This window comes from Mustelus asterias, chromosome 13, assembly GCF_964213995.1.
Source record: "Mustelus asterias chromosome 13, sMusAst1.hap1.1, whole genome shotgun sequence".
Taxonomy (NCBI): domain Eukaryota; kingdom Metazoa; phylum Chordata; class Chondrichthyes; order Carcharhiniformes; family Triakidae; genus Mustelus; species Mustelus asterias.
The window spans coordinates 43,677,730-43,697,927 of record NC_135813.1 but is presented as its reverse complement, the minus strand read 5'-3'; positions in this window follow the sequence as shown (position 1 = coordinate 43,697,927).

The window sequence follows — 20,198 nt, the reverse complement described above, 5'->3', positions numbered from 1 at the left end:
GGCACTGTCTGTGTGGAGTTTGCACATTCTCCTCATGTCTGCGTGGGTTTCCTCCGGGTGCTCCGGTTTCCTCCCACAGTCCAAAGATGTGCGGGTTAGGTTGATTGGCCATGCTAAAAAATTGCCCTTGGTGTCCTGAGATGCGTAGGTTAGAGGGATTAGTGGATAAATATGTAGGGATATGAGGGTAGGGCCTGGGTGGGATTGTGGTCGGTGCAGACACGATGGGCCGAATGGCCTCTTTCTGTACTGTAGGGATTCTATTCTATTCTATGATTCTCCTGTTGTGATTGATTATTCTAACTGTAATTTATATTAAACCTTGTGTAGGACACAGACTCCTAGTTCAAAAACCTTAGTTCCTTTTGGCACAATTTTGATGCCAACATTTACCATTATAAATTGTATCTCAGTACTTCCTCAGAATGCTGCTTGGGATGGAACATTTAAGTTCTGAAGAAAGGTTGGATAGGCTTGGGTTGTTTCCTCTGGAGCAGAGAAGACTGAGGGGCGACCTGATCGAGGAGCTCAAGATTATGAGGGGCACGGACAGAGTGGATAGGGAGCAGCTGTTCCCCTTAGTTGAAGGGTCAGTCACATGGGGACATAGGTTCAAAGTTAAAGTTTATTTATTAGTGCCACAAGTAGGCTTACATTAACACGGCAATGAAGTCACTGTGAAAAGGTGAGGAGCAGGAGGTTTGGGGGGGATGTGAGGGAAAAACCTTTTTACTCAGAGGGTGGTGATGGTCTGGAATGCACTGCCTAGGAGGACGGTAGAGGTGTGTTGCCTCACATCCTTTAAAAAGCATCTGGACGAGCACTTGGCACATCATAACATTCAGTAGTCCCAGTCTCTCAGTCTGGGAGATGAGATTAGGTGGGAGTTCAGCTGTTTCTAATGTGTCGGTCCAGACTCGTAGGGCCTCTTCTGCGCTACATGATTCTAGGACTCTATGACTCAGCCTTGCTTGAAGGGCCGAAAGGCCTACTCCTGCTTCTAGTTTTTATGTCAACTGTCACAGTGTAATTGCAGGCTCTGGCTGCTAGGGGGCTCTGAAGAGCAAATTTCTGAAGCCATCATTTGTGCATGGTGGTCACTTTACTCAAAGCTCAGCAAATAGCCTGTGACCAGTCTCCACAAGTATCTGGGATCAAAGAAGCTCATTGATGGACCAGGCTGATCAGATTACTGTAACCACGATGGTTTATGGTTGCGTTGGATTTGGGATTGGCGTCTGATTCTGTTAAGAACAGGAATGTTGTGGATATAACAGTCCCATCTGCCAGGCCACAGCACAAAACAACAGCTGGACAGTGAGAAGAACCAGCACTGCATGGGAAAGACAGGGAGGTACTCAGTGACGGGTGGTATTTGGTGCGAGATGTCTGCACAGGGTCAGGGTGCCACCATTGTGTTGGCCTTTACTCAATGGCAGCACTCAAACCCCATTTGGCATCAGATAAAGATACTGATCCCACCTTGAAACTAAACCCTCTGACTAATTCTGGGTGAAGCAAATGAAAATTGACAAGGTTAGCCCAATGTACATTTACCTTCTCTGCTCCGATCCCTTTAATCAATAATGCAATTCTCACTTTGTGTTATTGTAATAAGTCCCTGTCTCCAAAATCCCTTTATTTACAAGTCTGACCACAGCAGACAGAGTGCTTTCAGTTCACAGTCTACACTTGGAGTTCCAGAGGAACTGACACTCCTCGTTAAATACAAAGCAAGAGGCTCCCTGATTGGTCCATCAATTTGGCCCTTAATCAGGGAGCTCATATTCTAACAGGCCAACCTCGATTACTTGATTAAATTCATTACAGTTATCCTTAAATAATTGAGCTTTTTTGACCTTCTCTCATTGCTCCCCCTTGTTGCGTTTGGGACAGCCCCTCTCTGCATCTACTCCAGTGCTGGCACAGCATTTTCTGACTGTCTCAATCCAAAGATTACCTAATGTTGAAGCCTCACTGTGATCTTTGACCCCCCATTGTTCTGTCTGCCAGGATGCCGGGGGAATCCTTGGGGGGAATGGGACTTGCTCTCACCGACTGGTTGAACCTGGTTCATTTACAGTATGATTGCACAGCCCTATCTCAATTCAGGCAGTAATTGGTGGCAGTGTGGTCTCCATAGGACAAGTGGGAGATGGGGGTGGGGCAAATTCAGAAAGATTTGCCAATTTAACCCTGATGGGATTAGTTAGGACTGCCTAATCCTTTATAAAATCTTACATTCTGCTCCCTGAGGTCCTTAGCAACTACAATAATTTCTGATTGCACCTGTCCAGACAAATGAACAATATTCCACCACACCCCTGACCTGTGTCTTGTAGATGGTGGACAGGCTTTGGGGGCCAGCAGATAAGTTACTCGCCACAGAATTCCCAGCCTCTGACCTGCTGTAGTAGCCACAGTATTTATGTGGCTGGCCCAGTCCAGATTCTGACAAATGGTGATTCCCAAGATGTTGATGGTGAGGAATTTGGTCACATGACCCATCAGAATACCTCATAGCCCATCACAGTTAATGACGCGCAGTCACCATTGTGGAGTGGGTCATTCAACAGCCAATTTACACACAGCAAACTCCCACAAACAGCAATGCGGGACCCGATGATCTTACCTTTGGTAAACACTGACAGAGATAACAAGTGGCTTGGGGATATTCGGATAAAAGCAAAATACTGCGGTTGCTGGAATCTACTCCAGATACAGAATCTGAAATATAAACAGAAAATACTGGATAAACTCAGCAGTCTGGCAGTGTCCGTGGAGAGAGAAACAGAGTAAACTTTTCGAGTCCAAATGACTTTTCTACAGAACTGAAGCAAGATAGCAACGTAATGAATCATACAGTCGGAGAGGGGGGTGGAGGAGGTGGGGCAGAATAGGGGAACAAGGATACATCGGAGCAAAGGAGAGATTGACAAAGATGTCTTGACATAAAGACAGAGGGGAGTGTTAATGGTATCATTAAGGAATGAAGAGTGCTACTAGTGGCAAAAGGTAAGGTAGCAGAATGTATTAATGGGAGCAACTGAGCAGCAAGAGACAGGTGGCAGAGTTGGGGAGTGGTTGGGGTTCTGCTATTTTACCTTTTGCTATTATTCATCCCTAAATGATTTCATTAACAATCTCCTCTGTCTTTATGTCCAAGCCATCTTTGTCAATCTCTCCTTTGCTCTGACCTATCCTTGTTCCTCTATTCTGCCCACCCCCCTCTCCTACTGTATCATTCATTTTATTTCTACCTTGCTTCAGTTCTGTAGAAGAGTCACACAGACTCGAAACATTAACTCTGTTTCTCTCTCCACAGTTGCTGCCAGACCCGCTGAGTTTATCCAGCATTTTCTTTTAAGTTTTTTAATTAATCACAAGTAGGCTTACATTAACACTGCAGTGGAGTTACTGTGAAAATGCCCTAGTCGCCACACTCCAGCGTCTGTTCGGGTACACTGAGGGAGAATTTAGCATGGCCAATGTACCTAACCAGCACGTCCTTCGGACTGTGGGAGGAAACCGGAGCACCCAGAGGAAACTCACGCAGACACGGGGAAAATGTGCAAACTCCACACAGACAGTGACCCAGGCCAGGAATCGAACCCTGGTCCCTGGCGCTGTGAGGCAGCAGTGCTAACCACTGTGCCACCGTGCCGCCTGTTTTTATTGGGGATACTTCATGTTTACCTGAGAAGGCACTTCTTAGGTACTACCCTGGGAATATTAGACTCTAGATAATGTGTTCAAGTCCCTGGTGTGAGACTTGAACCTAAAACCTTTTGGCTAAGAGTGTTCCACTGAGACAGGGGTGACAAGGATGGGTCTAATATACTTTGTGCTGGATCTGAATGTGAACCAAAGGAGCCCATGCCCCACACACATGGTCACCCTCTCCAGACAGCTTCCAAAAGCATCAAGAGAAAAGGAGGCATTAAATTAGCATGGGACTCCCTCTCCCCACTTTGATTACAGCTCCAGTCGGAAATAAATCCTCAAGAGATGTGTTTACGTCCAGCATTCTGCAGTGAACATCAATAAAGAGGACAGAGTGTCACATAACGAGTCAATGCCCAGAACCTGGAATGCACCAGTCCCTGACACTGGAAAACTTGCTGCATTATTCTTAGCAATGACCACATAGCAGCTTCCTGAAGAGCACTGAGGAGTCGTGGATTCTGTCAACAAATAACAAACAAACCACTCACATGGCAACTTCCACAAAATCCCTGCCTGCTTTACACTCTGAGCCGTAAGTGGGAGACAAACTACAGAGTACGGTCAAAGAGGCAGGATGGGAAAGAAGGGCAAGGTAGGGGGTGATTAGGGAGAGAGAATGGCAGTGAGGGGGTAATTTGCCGGAAGGAGAAGGCAGGGAAGGGGTATTTAGAGAGATGGGGCAGCGAGAGGGTGATTCGAGGGAGGGTTAATTAGAGAGGAAGGTGGCAGGGAGAGGGTAATTACAGCTGGAGGGTAGTGAGGGGGTAATTAGAATGGGAGGGCAGAGAGGGGGTAAGTAGAGTGAGAGGGCAGAGAGGGGGTTAATTAGACTTGGAGGGCAGAGAGGGGGTAATTAGAGAGAGGGGCAGGGAGGGAGTGATTAGAAAGGGAGGGGTTACAGATGGAATAGTTAGAGAGTAAAGGGGGGCATGGGGGGGTGTAATTAGAGCAGGCAGAGAAAGATAATTAGAGAGAGAAGGCAGGAAGAGGGTGATTAGAGATGGAGGGGGTCATAGGCAAGAGATGGGGGTAATTGAACAGGGGGAAGCGAGGGATAATTGGAGAGACAGAACTTGATTGTACAGAGAGAGGGGCATGGAGGGGGTAATTAGAGCGGGCAAAGAAGGGTAATTAGAGAGGGGGGGCAGGGAGGGGGTCATTAGAGAGAGGAGGGCAGGGAAGGGGAAATTAGAGAAATGGGGCAGAGAGGAGGTAATTAGAGAGAGGGGGGCAGAAAGGGGGCAATTAGAAAGACAAGGGCAGAGAGGGGGTAATTAGAGGTGACAGGGGAGAAGCAATAAAACTGTGTCCCTAAAACTATTCCTTCAACCACTTGTTGGCATAGTTGGGTCTGTTTAAGTGGTGAGTGCAACCTCAGTCACTGAGGGGCCAATGCACATTTGGGTTTTGAGCTGTTTTTCAGTGACTTGATCCCTCCATTGTACCAGCATAAAAGCAAAGCTACAAGCTGCAGGATGGTGTTTATCTGATTTCCTCAAACATAACACCACATCAGTCTGGCACACACACACACACACACACCAGTCAAACTTGTTGCCAGCATTTACACAAGGCAAGAGGTAACTTTATTTGTAACGTTTTATTTTTTGATGAAGATAAGGTGTTAGGTCGGGCCATCAGTCTGTCTGCAACTCTGAAATATTTGTTATCAGTAAGAAGTCTAATCTCATTCCCCTTCGCAGGTCAAACCTAGGCTGGTCTGTGCAAGTCACAAATTAACTGGAGTCCACTGAAGAGTAGGATGTTCCATCCTTTTGTGTGTCATTATTCCTGACTGATTTATTATTGAGTAGCCTTTTCTCTCTCTGAGGTAAAGACACAAAAGATTTCCATGGCATTTTCATGGCTGCTCCCACCTAAAATTTCCGGTTCAGCTCCAACTATTGCTGCCACTGACAGAACACTGGAAATGGGACAGTGCTTCCCAGCACTACAGCAGAGATTAAAGGGCAACAGCAGTAAGGTTTTGTCATCTTGTGCTGATGACGTAATTCATAGAATTCTTAAGTGAGGGAAGAAGACACAAAGGGAGGAGAAAAGTACCGATTCCATTTACCAGAAGCTCTCTTCTCCTTTTGGTTAGAATGGCAAAGCTCACTTCACTGTCTGTCCAAATGAACAGGGGGATATTGGTGTGCCCATGTGTTTATTTTATTTATTAGTGTCACAGGTAGGTTTACATTAGCACTGCAGTGAAGTTACAGTGAAAATCCCCTAGTCACCACACTCCAGCGCCTGTCTAATTACACTGAGGGAGAATTTAGCATGGCCAATGCACCTAACCAGCATATCTTTCAGACTGTGGGAGGAAACTGAAGCACCCAGAGAAAACCCACGCAGACACGGGGAGAACATGCAAACTCTGCACAGACAGTGACCCAAGCCGGGAATCAAACCTGGGTCCCTGGCTCTGTGAGGCAGCAGTGTTAACTAACCACGTGCCACTGTGCTGCCATGTAGTGTTCTGGCATAGCCAATGATGAGTACCAGGCTGTCCAAATCCCCACAGGACACTTGAATCAGCTGCCAGAACAATTTTGAAACTTGTGTACTATGAGGAGCTTTCTGAAGTCAAGATAAGTAACTCTCAGATCAATTGTGATTTTATATTAAAGTTAAACATTCATTAGAATAAAGAAAAAAGAAAATAGTACTTAAAGCACTGGAGCACCTTTACTCAGTTGACAGTACTTTTCAAACATTTCCTAAAAGATTTTGGTTTAAATAAATTCAGAACTAATTTTCCCCTTTCTTATCCCCCACTTTTGATTGGCACGGTAGCACAGTGGTTAGCACTGCTGCTTCACAGCTCCAGGGACCTGGGTTCGATTCCCGGCTTGGGGCACTGTCTGTGTGGAGTTTGCACATTCTCCTCGTGTCTGTGTGGGTTTCCTCCGGGTGCTCCGATTTCCTCCCACAGTCCAAAGATGTGCAGGTTAGGTTGATTGGCTGTGCTAAAATTGCCCCTTAGTGTCTTGAGATGCGTAGGTTAGAGGGATTAGCGGGTAAATATGTAGGGATATGGGGGTAGGGCCTGGGTGGGATTGTGGTCGGTGTAGACTCGATGGGCCGAATGGCCTCTTTCTACACTGTAGGGTTTCTATGATTTCTATGATTCTACCATGACCACTCAACAACATGCTGCTCTCTGAGGATGGCAGATAACTGCTGCTCGTAGGTTTGGTTTCAACAACTGTCCAGGATCTCACAGCGACCTCCAACACAGTCTTCAATGTTTCCTCAAATCTCTTTTTCCTCTTTGTTAACAATCCTTTAGAAACCCCTTTCCCCACAATTGATCAACACATTTTTACTTCATAGCTGCTATATTTTAAAAGTAAGCTAACACTATTTTGCCTCATCTATTTACAATCTTCCAATTGTATATATTCCTTTTGGAATACAATAACCAGTATTAATCCACTTCTTTTATTTGCCTTATATAAGTTCCAATTCAAGCTCTGCTAGCTCTCTGTTTATTACCATCCCAAACCAGTTGCCTTTACACCTCTTTTATTGACGTTTTACCATTGCAATATATCGGTTTCCAATTCAATTCAACCAATTGCATCCATACAAGTTTCTTTCCCAGTATGGGACATTTCAAGAAAATAAATTTTAAGACTCAGTTTCCTCACAGTCGCCATCCAGACAGAAAACCATTTCTCTTTCTCTGGCCCCACCATTTCTCTCCTCTTCTCCTGTGCAATGAAGTCTGCTAATCGTAATGGGCCTGATGTTCAGTGCTATAGGAAGCAATGGTCTAGAGGTATTATCGCTAAATTATTAATCTAGAAACTCAGACGATGTTCTGGGGACCCGTGTTCATATCCCGAAATTTGAATTCAATAAAAATATCAGGAATTAAGAATCTACTGATGACCATGATTGTTGGAAAATCCCATCTGGTTCACTAATGTTCTTTAGGGAAAGAATTTGCTGTCCTGGCTTATATGTGACTCCAGAGCCACAGCAATGTGGTTGACTCTCAACTACCCTCCAAGGGCAACTAGGGATGGGCAATAAATACTGGCCAGCCAGAGACGCCCATGTCCCACGAATGAATAAAAAAAAGCAACTCATTGTTAGATACTTCAATCAGCATTTGTGTTTTGACCATTGTCGTAATTTTTAAAGATTTTCGGATGGTTTCTGTGACAGATTTCTGTGGGAAAACTGGGTTTGTTATTGAAATGCAGGAGGAGACCACACAACTGCGCCAGGGAGCTGGGTTCGGTTCCCGGCTTGGGTCACTGTCTGTGCGGAGTCTGCATGTTCTCCCCGTGTCTGTGTGGGTTTCCTCCGGGTGCTCCGGTTTCCTCCCACAGTCCAAAAGACGTGCTGGTTGGGTGCATTGGCCATGCTAAATTCTCCCTCAGTGTACCCAAACAGGCACCGGAGTGTGGCGACTAGGGGATTTTCACAGTAACTTCATTGCAGTGTTAATGTAAGCCTACTTGTGAACCTAATAAATAATAAAAAGAACTCAGTTTTGGCTGTTGATCATTTAGATATCTTTAATTAAACACATTTAACTGTTGCGGTGGGTGTTTAAGATCCGATCGGACACCACTTGTGAAAAATCCTTGTCTGGATGTGAACTGTTTTGGGATGTCCCAAGATTGTGAAAGGCGTCACAGAAATTAAATATCTTTCTTGGTTTTCTTCTATTTACAACACAAAGGCTCGGGTTTCAGTGAGCGGCTGAAGATTTCCCAGACACATTCTGTCCTCCCACCTGCCTCTGCTCCTCTCACAGCTGGATGACGCAGCCCGGAGATGATCCAATTACAAGTCTGCTACCTGTCTGTGAAATTCCACATGCACATTTCACATCAAAAGCCAAATAATCCGATTTGTCAGCACACAGCCTCACACTCCAGTCACTGAATTACTCACTCACTACTCCGTCCTGACCTCAAAAAGCCCAGAAAAAGTCTCCAAACAGCTGAGTCCCCAGGTGGCTCAGATCAGTCAGGGTGTCACCGTCTCCATGACAGTCACAGGTTCAATCCTCAGTCTGTACCTGGTTAGCTTACCTGAGTGAGGCAGTGCTATCACCAACTGGAACTAATTGCCACACCAGCACTTTTCACTTTGATGACAATCAAGTGATTGTCGCTGAAAGCAGACACGTGAGCTATATTCAAAAACAAGGTCGGGGCTCAGCTAGCATCGTCACATAGAAACTAGGAACAGGAGGAGGCCATTCGGACTTTTGAGACTGCCCCACCATTCAATATAATCATGGCTGATCCTCGATCTCAATGCCATATTCCTGCTTTCTCCATATCCCTTGATGTAAATGTAAGTACAGCACGTTCTCAGGTTCCCCTTTATCCATGTTGCCTGTTAACTCCTCAAAGAACTCCAAGAAATTAGTCAAAGATGATTTCCCCTTCACAAAGTCATGTTGACTGCTTGGTTGCAGTGAGAATTTCTAAATGCCCCACTATAACCTCCTTAATAATAGATTCCAGTGGTTTTCCTTCGACAGATGTTGAAATAACATAAGAGAATTCTGAGAGGAGATCTGATAGAGTGTTCAAAATCATGAGGGGCCTGGATAGAGTAGATAGGGAAAACCTGTTCCCGCTCGGGAAGGAACAGAGAGCGAGAGGGCACAGATTGAAACTAATTGGCTAAAGGAAGAAAAGTAACCAGTGTGACCACTGTGACCAGTGGTGTTCCGCAGAGCTCTGTACTGGGACCTCTGCTATTTGTGATATATATAAATGATTTGGAAGAAGGTGTAACTGGTGTTATCAGCAAGTTTGCAGATGACACGAAGATGGCTGGACTTGCGGATAGCGATGAACATTGTCGGACAATACAGCAGGATATAGATAGGCTGGAAAATTGGGCAGAGAAATGGCAGATGGAATTTAATCCAGATAAATGCGAAGTGATGCATTTTGGAAGAACTAATGTAGGGAGGAGTTATACAATAAATGGCAGAGCCATCAAGAGTATAGAAACACAGAGGGACCTAGGTGTGCAAGTCCACAAATCCTTGAAGGTGGCAGCACAGGTGGAGAAGGTGGTGAAGAAGGCATATGGCATGCTTGCCTTTATAGGACAGGGTATAGAGTATAAAAGCTGGAGTCTGATGTTGCAGCTGTATAGAACGCTGGTTAGGACACATTTGGAGTACTGCGTCTAGTTCTGGTCGCCGCACTACCAGAAGGACGTGGAGGCTTTAGAGAGAGTGCAGAGAAGGTTTACCAGGATGTTGCCTGGTACTTTGAGGAGAGCTTTGAGGAGAGATTGGGTAAACTGGGCTTGTTCTCCCTGGAAAGACGGAGAATGAGGGGAGACGTAATAGAGGTGTACAAAATTATGAAGGGTATAGATAGGGTGAACAGTGGGAAGCTTTTTCCCAGATCAGAGGTGACGATCACGAGGGGTCACGGGCTCAAGGTGAGGGGGCGAGGTATAACTCAGATATCAGAGGGACGTTTTTTACACAGAGGGTGGTGGGGGCCTGGAATGCGCTGCCAAGTACGGTGGTGGAAGCATCGTTTAAGACTTACCTGGATAGTCACATGAGCAGTCTGGGAATGGAGGGATACAAATGAATGGTCTAGTTGGACCAATGAGCGGCACAGGCTTGGAGGGCCGAAGGGCCTGTTTCCTGTGCTGTACTGTTCTTTGTTCTTCTTTGTACTTTGTTCTAATAGGAGGAAAAGCGGTTTCACACAGCTCACTGACCTGCAGTTTCCTGTTTTTAGTCCCTCTCCTTTCTTGAATAGAGGAGTCACATTCACTGGCTGGAATTTTGCAGCATTCCCGCTGGCAGGATCTTTCCGTCCCATCGTAGATTTCCTGGTGGTGGGGGGAGGAGGAGGGGGTGGGGGGGTGCGGGTGGGGGGTGGCTGCATACAATGGACAAACCCTGTATAAAGCAGCGGGATCAGAAGATCCCACCGTCAGCCAAAGGCCTCCACCACCGCGAAGCATGCTGTGGAAAATCCCACCCACCATTCTCCAGTCTGATGGACCATTCCAGAAGATAGGGAGTTTTGAGAAATTGAAACGGATGCTATCTCAGCATTCACTTCTTTTAAGATTCTAGCCTGAGTTCCGTTAGGACCCAGAGATTTGTCAGCTTTCAGAGCTGATCATTTTCTCAGTACCATTTAGCTGGCGATTGCAGTTGTTGTAAGTTCCTCCCTTTCTTTCACCTCCTGATTCAAAAGTGTTCTGAGGATGTTATTTGTATTCTCCACGGTGAAGGCAGGCTGTTCAATTCATCCATTCCTTATCCTCCATTACTAATTCTCCATTCTTACTCCCTAGTGGACAAATATTTACTTCACCCGATCTTTTCCTTTTTAAATACCTGTCTAAACTCTTACTTTTTATTTTCATATTTATCACCATCTTTCTCTCGTACTCTAACCTTCCCTCATTATTAATCTTTTAGTCATTCTTTGCTGTTTTTTATATTTTATCCAATCTTGTGACCTGACACTCATCTTTGTGAAATGATCTGCTTTTTCTTTCAAGTTAATATTATCTTGAACTTCTTCAGTTAGCCATGGATAGTGTGCCCTTCCTTTAGAATTTTTTTCATGATTGCCCTTATTTAGGTTAAAAACACTAGTCTTAGATCCACTCCTGCAACTCCTCCCCCCCCACACACACACACACAAACTGAATGTGAAATTCAAACATATTAGGATCACTGCTGCCCAGGAGTACTTTCAGATGGGGTAATTAATTAATCATATCACATTGCACAATGCCAGATCCAGTGTAGCCTGCTGTCTGGTTGGGTGTTCAAACACACTGCTCTGAGAAACTGTCCTGAAAACACTTTATGAACTCATCATCCAGGCTACTTTTCCCAATCTGATTTGTCGAATCTAAATGTGGATTAAAATAGCCCATGATTATTGCTGTACCTTTCTCACAAGCCTTCGCCTTTCTTCCTGTGTACATTACCCTACAGTGTGACTACCGTTAGGAGGCCTATAAACCACTTCCACAAGTGACTTCTTACCGTTACTATTTTCCATCTCTATCCAAACTGATAATACATCTTGATCTCCAGAATTATGGTCATCACCCTCTATTGTATCAATATCAACCCTAACTAACAGAGCTACCCCTCCACCTTTTCCTACCTTCCTGTCCTTCCTAGATGTTGTGTACTTGTGAATATTAAGGTCCTGGCCTTCATCTTCCTGCAGTCATGTCCCCATAGTAGCTATCAAATCATCCAAATCCTTGTGTGTTCAATTCATCGGTTTTGTTACGTAGGCTACATGCATTCAGATACAGAGCCTTTGGTTCTGTCTTTATATTATTTTTGTAATCTCTAGTCTAACCTGCTGGTGCACACTTAGATTTGTACACTGTCCCTTCCTGCCATGCTCTGATCATCATTTCCCTTACTCCTACCTCGATCTTTTGCCTTGCCTTCACTATTTAATTTATCACACCTATCTTTCCCCCCACTATTGAGATTAAAGCCTTCTCTACCGCCCTCGTTATACAAGGGCTTTTCAAAGATCACCTTGAAATCACAGCAGTAGCATCTGTGCAACTTTATTGCTGCATTACGGTAAGGCTATCCAGCAGACTGCTGAAGCTAGTCGGGTGCAGCGAGGCTGGGAGAAGCTTTGGTAAGGGTACAAGCTCAGTAATATCGAGAACAAAACAGAAGCTCAGAGAAATATGAAACCAGCTGGGCTGGAAAACACCTGAAAATGGAATCCTTCCACTGGGAGCGCTTGTAGCTGAAATGTTAACCCAGGTTTGAGAGGCCAACCTCTTTAAACCATAGGATGAAGGAACAGAAGCAGGCCATTCGGCCCATCGAGTCTGCTCTGCCATTTAATGAAATCATGGCTGATCTGATATAATCCTCAAATCCACTTTCCCGCTTTATCCCCATAACCCTTGATTCCCTTACTGATTGAAAATCTGTCTATCTCAGCCTTGAACATTGCAGCCCGCTGCGATAAAGAATTCCACAGATTCACTACCCTCTGAGAGAAGAAATTCCTCATCTCGGTCTTCAATGGTGATCCTTACTCTGAGACTGTGCCCTCTGGTCCTAGTCTCTCCCACAAGGGGAAACAACCTCTCAGCATCCACCTTGTCAAGCCCCCCACTCCCTTCCCCTGAGAATCCTACACGTCTTTCCTTCATTTTCTGGTATTTTCATTTCTTACTTCTGCTGATGATTTTGCCCTCACTTTGAGTTTGGTTTAGGCAGTAAGGGCTTTTGTCTCCAAGTCAAAGCTGATGAGTTTGAGGATTTGAGAATTTTATCTCAGCTTTTTTTATCCCTTCTTGTACAGAACTGTTACAGCACAGAAGGAGCCATTCGGCCCATCATGTCTGTACCAGCCCTCCAGATGAGCACGTTCCATTCTCCCGTTTTCTCCCCCTAACCCCGTACATTCTTCCTTTTCAGATAACATTCTAATTCTCTTTCAGAAGTTTTGATTGAACCTGCTTCCACCGCACTCTCAGGCCGTGCATTCCAGACCCCACCCACTCGTTGGGTGGGATTTTCCAGCCTCGCTCGCCCCAAGACCGGAAAATCCCACCCGAGGTCAACGGACCTTTGTATAATGTGTGTGTGTGTGTGTGTGTGTGTGTGTGTGTCTGCACTCTTTCCAATGTCTTCGGATCCTTCCGAAGATGTTGTGTCCAGAACTGCACACTATACTCCAGCAGAGATCCAGCTGATGTCTTATACAAGCTCAGCAAAACCTTGCTCTGTGTAATGTCACTATGTTGGTCTTCAAATAATTTCATAGAATCATAGAATCCCTACATTGGAGAAGGAGGCCATTCGGCCTATCGAGAAAATGGGGAAAAGATGTATGATGGACTATGTATGTTCCATTACCACCTGTTTAAACTGTCACCCAATGTTAAGATATTAAAAAAGGAAAGGACTGCATTTCTATAATATCTTTCACGACCTAAGGATGTTCCAAAGCACTGTTGTTTGGCGGTGCAGTCACTGATGTAGAGCCCTCACACACACTAAACTATTTTAAATGCAGTTTCTCCAGTTGTGTATTAATAAATCCAGCGACAGTCATAAACCTGCTGCTTATTATGGGATGAGTGTATCACAACAGAAATCGCCTTGACCACCATTGCGTCGTGTATTTATTAACGCTACCTCGTCAAAGAGTCTCCCTGAGCTCAGGTTGCAGATATTCATAGTTTAACATTCTCAAGTCTCTGCAGCAGGCATTTTCTAAAACTATTTTAAATCAGTGCAGACACTCAAGATCCAAGTAGGCACCACCCTCCAGAGTCCAGTTACTGCACTAATTAAATCTAAATGGTGATGAAGGATGGGAGGCATTAAGAATCCGGGGCAGTATCTCTGGTTAGTTACGGATGCTACATATTCCCCGACACAACACACACATACAGTGCCCTCTAAGATAAGCAGCCAACCCCCCATCCAATTCTGCCTCCCACAAGTTAATCACCTACCCATTTCCCCGACAGGTCACAAGGATCTCCGGGATTGATATACTTGACTTTAAGAACCAATTTGTAAGGGCTTCTCTGATCAAATCACAGGGACCATGATCCTCCTGTGTACACGCGGGCTTTATTTCTATTTGGAGGTTTCAGAGAAATTAGCGTTCAAAGCCAGAGAATAATTGGACCATGCTTCATTGACATAATTCAATCCCCATGTTATCGGCTGGAATTCCATCCCTAATCCTCCATTAAAACACTTGCTAAAGCCTACCTCTTCAACCAAGCTTTTAAACACTTGTCACGGTGGGATAGTGGTTAGCACTTCTGCCTCACAGCACCAGGGACCCTTGGGTGACTGTGTGGAGTTTGCATGTTCCCCCTGTGTCTGCGTGGGTTTCCTCCGGGTGCTCTGGTTTCCTCCCACACTCCAAAGATGTGCGGGTTAGATGGATTGGCCGTGCTAAATTGCCCTTTAGTGTCCAAAGATGTGTAGTTTAGATGGATTAGCCATGGTAAATGTGTGGAGTTACAGGGATAGGGTGGGGGAAAGAGCCTGGGTAAGATACTCTGTCAAAAAGCCAGTGCAGACTCGATGGGCCGAATGGCCCCCTTCTGGACTGTCGGACTTCCATGGTTCTATGGTTGGTCCTCGCTCTGTGGTACAGTGTCAATTTCTGTCTGATTAGCACTCCTGTAAAACTCTGGGGCATCCTCCCATTTTAAAGGTGCCATATAAATGCAAGTTGTTGTTGTTGTCTATGATTACAACAGCAACTGCCAATGTAAAGCTGTCACGCTGTATTACACAATCTTGCCATGGGTAATACCCCATTCCAGTGAGTGGAGGCTGTAACTATAGCATGACACCCTACGCAGGCAATTTCATTATAAAGTGGATCATATGGGAATGCATAGCGTAAAATATTATGACCAGGAATAGATACAAATACATAATATATAACTACAATATATTAAAAGTTTTCCTTACCCCAAGATCATTAATGTATTAATCTGTGAGTGGCACCGTAAACATTTGATTTGATTTAATATTGTCACATGTATTAGTATACAGTGAAAAGTATTGTTTCTTGCGTGCTATACAGACAAAGCATACCATTCATAGAGAAAGAAAGGAGAGAGTGCAGAATGTAGTATTACAGTCATAACTAGGGTATGGAGAAAGATCAACTCAATGCGAGGTAGGTCCATTCAAAAGTCTGATGGCAGCAGGGAAGAAGCTGTTCTTGAGTCGGTTGGTACGTGACCTCAGACTTTTGTATCTTTTTCCCGACGGAAGAAGGTGGGAGAGAGTATGTCCAGGGTGCGTGGGGTCCTTGGTGAATTTGATGGAAGGCTGGTTTGTGTGATGGATTGGGCTACATTCACAACCTTTTGTAGTTCCTTGTGGTCTTGGGCAGAGCAGGAGCCCATACCAAGCTGTGATACAACCAGAAAGAATGCTTTCTATGGTGCATCTGTAAAATTTGGTGAGAGTCGGAGCGGATGTGCCAAATTTCCTTAGTCTTCTGACATAATATAACCAAATGTGGTCAGATAGAATCTACATCATAGGAGGAAGAATTTGCACATTTGTGATGTTCTGTCACTCTTTAAATTAATGACTTTTAAATCCAACCATTGTTGATTTTTTTGACACTAAGCTGATTTAATTCATCTATATCCAGAATATTAAACTCCAGCCCAGTTACAGGGATTATTAACATCACCTCAAACAAACTCTGACTGTCAGAACAAACAGCGTTCAGTCCTGGGTGTGATTAACAGCAGCAATGATTGAAAATTACATTAAAGATTCCCAAACTTTCACGCAGGATACCACAACCCGGTGGTCAGTTAGGCCTAACCCACGGTCTCAATGAACAAACATTTGGCCTTCAGACACACTCCACCAATCAGGATGTTTGTTACCCTCCTCACCCTCAGTGACCCACTCCCCTGCCCGCTGAACTAGATTGGAGCTTTCAGACACCCCCCCCACCACCCCCCCCCCACCACCACCACCTCGCCCAGCCCGGCACCCCCCCCCCTCCCACCCTGGCACTCCCATCCCGTAGCAGGACCTCAGCCCACTCCGCCCAATGAACAACATTTTAGCCATTCTCACCTCATCAGGAAGATTCAACAGTGCAACATCTGGAGAATAACAACTTCCACATGGAGCAAGGCATCTGGAGCATGGCGTCTGGACTGTGGCGTCTGGAGCACGGTGTCTGGAGCACGGTGTCTGGAGCACAGTGTTTGGGGTACAGTGTCTGGAGCACAGTGTCTGGAGTATGGCATCTGGACTATGGCGTCTGGAGCACGGTGTCTGGAACATGGCGTCTGGACTGTGGCCTCTGGAGCACGGTGTCTGGAGCACGGTGTCTGGAGCTCGGCGTCTGGAGCACGGTGTCTGGACTGTGGCGTCTGGAGCACGGTGTCTGGAGCACGGTGTCTGGAGCTCGGCGTCTGGAGCACGGTGTCTGGAGCACAGTGTCTGGGGCACAGTGTCTGGAGCACGGTGTCTGGAGCATGGTGTCTGGACTGTGGCGTCTGGAGCACGGTGTCTGGAGCATGGTGTCTGGACTGTGGCGTCTGGAGCACGGTGTCTGGAGCATGGTGTCTGGAGCATGGCATCTGGAGCACGGTGTCTGGAGCACGCTGTCTGGAGCATGGCATCTGGACTGTGGCGTCTGGAGCACGGAGTCTGGACACGATGTCTGGAGCACGGTGTCTGGGGCATGGTGTCTGGCCTGTGGTGTCTGGAGCACGGTGTCTGGAGCACGGTGTCTGGAGCACGGTGTCTGGGGCACAGTGTCTGGAGCACGGTGTCTGGGGCACAATGTCTGGAGCACGGTGTCTGGGACACAGTGTCTGGAGCACGGTGTCTGGAACAGTGTCTGGAGCACGGTGTCTGGGTCACAGTGTCTGGAGCACGGTGTCTGGGGCACAATGTCTGGAGCACAGTGTCTGGGGCACAATGTCTGGAGCACGGTGTCTGGGGCACGGTGTCTGGAGCATGGTGCCTGGAGCAGGGTGTGTGCTGTCCGGACTCTCTGGAAATTAATTTCTGAAGTTTGATGAATGTAGACCATGTGAGTAACAAATAATGTGAATGACGGGTGTAACGGTAACATCACTGGACGAGTAACCCAAAGGTTCAGGCCAATGCTCTGGGGACCGGGGTTCAACTCCCATCATGGTAGCTGGTGGAATTTAAATTCAATGAATAACATGGAATTGGAAAGCTAGTCTCAGTAATGATGACCATGAAACCATTGTCAATTATTGTAAATACCCATCTGGCTCACTCAGGTCTTTTAGAGAAGGAAACCTGCCATCCCTGGTATGGCCAACATGTGACTCCAGACCCACAGCTATGTGTTGGATTCTTAACTGTCCTCTGAAATGATGTGGCAAGCCACTCTCTTCAAGGGAAGTTAGCAATGGGCAACAAATGATGGCCTTGCCTGTGATGTCCACATCCAAATAATAATCGCTCTCGACTTAGAAGTTACTGAAATGATAGAACCATGTATCCAGTTGGTGCTGTGTGTTAATGAGGTGAGGCAGGATTCTGGTGACCACTCCTGAGAAGGACTCCCCAATCAAACCCTCCACATCTGTATTACCAGAGACAGGGACAGCAGGGGGCACTCCAGGGACTTTCACAATTATTGCCTTATTCGGAATCTCATCCTCTCATTCGCTGGGATCATGCCATCTATCCTTTCTTTTTGCCCTTTTTACGTTTTTCTGTCCCCATGAGATGTGAAGATGAATGATTTTATTGCCATCACACAAATGTTCAATTCTTGCTTCAAACTTTCTCCCTTTTGCAGAGATTCACTTTGACACACTCTGCTTTGATTTGATTTAATATTGTCACATGTATTAGTGTACAGTGGAAAGTATTGTTTCTTGCATGCTATACAGACAAAGCATACCGTTCATAGAGAAGGAAAGGAGAGGGCGTAGAATGTAGTGTGATAGTCGTTGCTAGGGTGTAGAGAAAGATCAACTTAATCCACGGTAGGTCCATTCAAACGTCTGACAGCAGCAGGGAAGAAGCTGTTCTTGAGTCGGTTGGTACATGACCTCAGACTTTTGTATCTTTTTCCCAACGAAAGAAGGTGGAAGAGAGAATGTCCGGGGTGCGTGGGGTCCTTAATTATGCTGCTGCTTTCCCGAGGCAGCGGGAAGTGTAGACAGAGTCAATGGATGGGAAGCTGGTTTGTGAGTATTTCCACAGCCTGGGCCAATCATTTCCGTTGTCAGTGGGAGTACAAAATGGGATTTCCCATTTATTTAGTTCCGGGAAAAAAACCCAACACTTCTGCCCAAAGTTCCAACTCATCATCCTATCCACAGATACATTTTGTGTATAGTTACAGATATGAAACTGAAATAAGTTGCAAAGCACTGACCTTGACTGACTCAACAAGCACACCAATCACTGGGTTCGGGAGGAGGATATTACAAAATACTACACATTTAACTGGAAAATGAATCTCTCAATTCACCAGTCGGCTAACAGTAAGGATTGCAAAACGTTCTTATCCGATCACTTCAACGTTTGCCTACATTGTGGAGCCAAAAGGGTAACTGTGCTGACACTAGTTGGGGAATTCTGTCTCCTGGCCCAAGCATTTATAAATAAACACAAATAATGACATCACAAGTCAGGACCAGAATGGAGATAATTGGACAAATCTGTCAATCACGCCTGAAGACGGCACTCCAGTGAATAATTTTGATTGAGTTTATCTTGCCTATTTTGTATATTATTGTTACTATCCTGCACTCACTCCTTTCATTGCAGAAAGAACCTTGCTCCCAGATTTCAGAAAACTTCAGCCTGTCTTTTCAGTTTTATATTTTGGAGACTCTGTGGGAGTTAACAAGCCCTGTCCTGCCTCCAGCTCATTGGGCCACTCAGTCATTTTGCTGAGAGGCTTTTGAGACATCTTTACTCTGTATCTAACCCCGTGCTGTACCTGTCCTGGGAGTGTTTGATGGGGACAGTGTAAAGGGAGCTTTACTCTGTATCTAACCCTGTGCTGTACCTGTCCTGGGAGTGTTTGATGGGGACAGTGTAGAGGGAGCTTTATTCTGTATCTAACCCCATGCTGTACCTGTCCTGGGAATGTTTGATGGGGACAGTGTAAAGGGAGCTTTACTCTGTATCTAACCCCATGCTGTACCTGTCCTGGGAGTGTTTGATGGGGACAGTGTAGAGGGAGCTTTACTCTGTATCTAACCCCGTGCTGTACCTGTCCTGGGAGTGTTTGATGGGCATGATGTGGAGATGCCGGCGTTGGACTGGGGTGAACACGGTAAGAAGTCTCACAACACCAGGTTAAAGTCCAACAGGTTTATTTGGTAGCAAATACCATAAGCTTTCGGAGCACTGCTCCTTCGTCAGATGGAGTGGAAATGTGCTCTCAAACAGTGCAAACAGACAAAATCAAGTTGCAGAATACTGATTAGAAAGCGAATCCTACAACCAGCCAGGTCTTAAAGGTACAGACAATGTGGGTGGAGGGAACATCAAACACAGGTTAAAGAAATGTGTATTGTCTCCAGACAGAACAGCTGGTGAGATTCTACAAGTCCAGGAGGCAAGCTGTGGGGGTTACTGATAATGTGACATAAATCCAACATCCCGGTTTAGGCCGTCCTCATGTGTGCGGAACTTGGCTATCAGTTTCTGCTCAGCGACTCTGCGCTGTCGTGTGTCGTGAAGGCCGCCTTGGAGAACGCTTACCTGAAGATCCAAGGCTGAATGCCCCTGACTGCTGAAGTGCTCCCCCACAGGAAGAGAACAGTCTTGCCTGGTGATTGTCGAGCGGTGTTCATTTATCCGTTGTCGTAGTGTCTGCATGGTTTCCCCAATGTACCATGCCTCGGGACATCCTTTCCTGCAGCGTATCAGGTAGACAATGTTGGCCGAGTTGCAAGAGTAGGTACCGTGTACCTGGTAG